This window comes from Acipenser ruthenus, chromosome 7, assembly GCF_902713425.1.
Source record: "Acipenser ruthenus chromosome 7, fAciRut3.2 maternal haplotype, whole genome shotgun sequence".
Lineage (NCBI taxonomy): Eukaryota > Metazoa > Chordata > Actinopteri > Acipenseriformes > Acipenseridae > Acipenser > Acipenser ruthenus.
The window spans coordinates 28188298-28191154 of record NC_081195.1 but is presented as its reverse complement, the minus strand read 5'-3'; the positions used below and the strand labels follow the sequence as shown (position 1 = coordinate 28191154).

Genomic DNA, 2857 nt, shown 5'->3' with positions numbered 1-2857 from the left:
TTTCTGGTATCCAGTTCAGCTGGGAACCTCGTAAAGTGGTTGGAATGGGCCCTGGTATAGAATTCTTAGATGGGCCCCCCTTCTTTTCACACACACACCTAAAAGTTGGTTTCTTATTCTGGTGCAGCTTGAACCACCTGCACATATGAAAGCTACGCCCATGAGTCTCTTGTATTATAAGTTATGTTTCTGTTTTTTAAAGCACAGATAGCCATGGATGATTGAATGCGTGAAGTGTACAATTACCTTTCTGATAACAATTATCCACCATCCTGCTCCAAGCTACAAAAGTTAACTTTAAGAAGATATGCTTCAAAATTTCCCAATCAAAGTAAGTACATTAAATAGTGGACTCTTGCATTCAATGCTAGGTATTATACAACAAGGCCAATTTTTCAGTTTCAATAAACCTCACATATTTGATTAAATGTCACTGAAATATGTGGACCCTGCAATATGATTTAGAATACCTTAAACTCATGCTTTTCTAAATGGTTTTCTGGAATTTCTTGGGACAAATTGCTGATATGACATATCCTCCAACTAAACCACTGAAATAAGCATTTGTTCCATTTATTTAGATGGAGAGCTGTATTATTCTGCAAAGGGAACAGCAAGAAAGGTGGTGATGACAAGGGAGCGTGGCAGGGAACTGTTCCAAGAATTCCACTGCTCTCCCATGGGGGGGGGGGGGGGGGGGGCATAGTGGAGTTTTCAAAACAAGAAATGCCTTGTCATCCAGATTTTACTGGCCAGGAATGATGGTTGATATTTTGAAATGGGTAAGGATATTTCTGACTATCACAGAGATCATGTTTAGTGTGAGTATTTTGAGAAAAAGTGATTTGAAGCTTAAAATCTCAAATCATGTTTTTATTTTTTTATTTTAACATTTCAGGTAGCTGAGTGTGACAGATGTCAAAAGATTGGTAAACCACTTGTGGTCGATTCAACACTGCAGAGTATTCAGGTAACTTTATAGTATAAACTATGGTTGTTGTGTTCCTCAAGAAGACTAGACTTTCAGTATGATTTCAAATTCAGAGTCCCGGAAATGAGTGCTATATTTACTACCATTGAGCTTTCTTATTCTCTGAAGGTTTCAACAGTATGGGAATTGGTGGGGATTGGTTTAACTGGGACTTTGCCGCAGACTGCTGATGGATACCAGTATATATTAACCGCTACAGACTACTTCACAAAATGGGTCAAAGCTTTTCCACTAAAAACAAAGACTGTGAAGGAAGTTGCAAAGTGTCTGTGCACTGTAGTATATCGACATGGCTGTCCTCTCCAAATCCTCTCAGATCAAGGAAGAGAGTTTGTTAATGAAGTGAGTATTTAAACTATAGATTTTGTTTTGCAGTTTAAATATGGTTAGTGATATTTTGATTATGTAATGTATTTACTAAAGAAGCAGGTCATGGTTAGCTGTCCTATTATTGTTGCATGTTTGAGTGCCTAGTGGCATATTGTAGTACAGTACAAGCTCGCTATAGCGCCCTCTTGTGTTGTGAACCTCCGGCTATAACGAACATGGTCCATGGATCCCAATTACAATACTGTATAATAATGCTGCATTTAAAAAAAAAGGATGTTGCAAATGCGCTTTTAAATTTTTCACTCGACTGGTTTTGAAAGTTCCATGTTTTTGGACTGGGTTCTACTATTAATAAACGCAGAATACTGGATGCACGTCTGTGACAGAGATCAAATGAGTCTTAGTGTTAGATCTCCCTCTCGACCTGTGAGAGCACGGTATACGAGGAACAGAGTACCCTTAATGAAATGGCACGACAATTTATTCCGTAGGGTAGATGGAAGTCGGTCAGTTCGGAAGGGGGCGGAGCCATGGCACCCGAGCTCAGTGACCCAGACGGTAAGCGGCGTGGCATCCGAGGACTGGAGGAGCGGATGCGCTCGTTAACCTCGGGGTCAGGGGTGAGGGTATAAATAGGGGGCATGGCTTGAGTGATCTGTTCCTTTGCATATGGTTAAGTTAAATAACCGAGAAGGAGCCCGTACCGTGAATAAGCCGTGAGTGTTCTGTGTCTGTGTATTAACACTGTGTGTCTTGTGTGTTATTTGTCACAGAAGATTACTGAGCACGATCCGGAGCTGCAGCCGCAGGCCAGCGAAAAACCCGGACTTCACCACTCACCTTTCACTACCAACTGTCTTTGTGTTTGCACCTTTTAGCACTTGAATCACGCACTGTCTTTTGTGTTCGTGTTTAGTGTGGGTGTCGGAACGGGACTTTGGGGTTGCGGGTCAAACCCGCGGGATTATAAATTAGAAGTGATACACGCCACTGTATCACTTCCAGCACTATTATTATTTACAGGTTTTGCCTTGAGGCTCTGGACATTTACTAAAATAAATAAACACCCTTGCACCTGTACCAACGTCTGTCTGTGTAATTATTCTGCACTGCACTCACCTGCACGTCATTACCACTTTGCCACACGTGGTCGTCAGAAGTAGGAGATGGACTACGCAACACTGTCGGCGCTGCTGGAGCAGCTGGACAGCAGACGGGAGGGGGAGGAAAGACGGAGAGAGGAGAGGTACACCGCGCTGATCGAGAGGGTCGGCCTGGCAATACCTCCCACAGCATCAGCGGAGCGCGGCTTCATAGCGCCCAAAGCCAGGACGCATAAAATGACGGTGGATGATGATCCAGAGGCATACCTGGTGGCATTTGAGCGGCTGGCTACCACCGCGTCATGGCCCCGACAGTTCTGGGCAAGCCAGCTGGGACCCTGCCTGATTGGGGAAGCGCAGGCAGCATACCAGGCAATGGGGGATGACGACGCCGCTCAATATGACCTGGTAAAGCTGGCTATTCTCCGCCGTC

The 2857-nt window shown here is 44.0% G+C and overlaps 1 long non-coding RNA gene across 1 annotated transcript; it reads left to right on the top strand.

Moving 5' to 3' along the window:
- Positions 1-707: 707 nt before the first annotated feature.
- On the top strand, positions 708-1691 carry LOC131737588 (uncharacterized). The gene is made up of 3 exons (XR_009329237.1): positions 708-782; positions 899-970; positions 1100-1691. It is a non-coding gene; the product is annotated as an uncharacterized LOC131737588 (long non-coding RNA).
- Positions 1692-2857: the final 1166 nt, after the last annotated feature.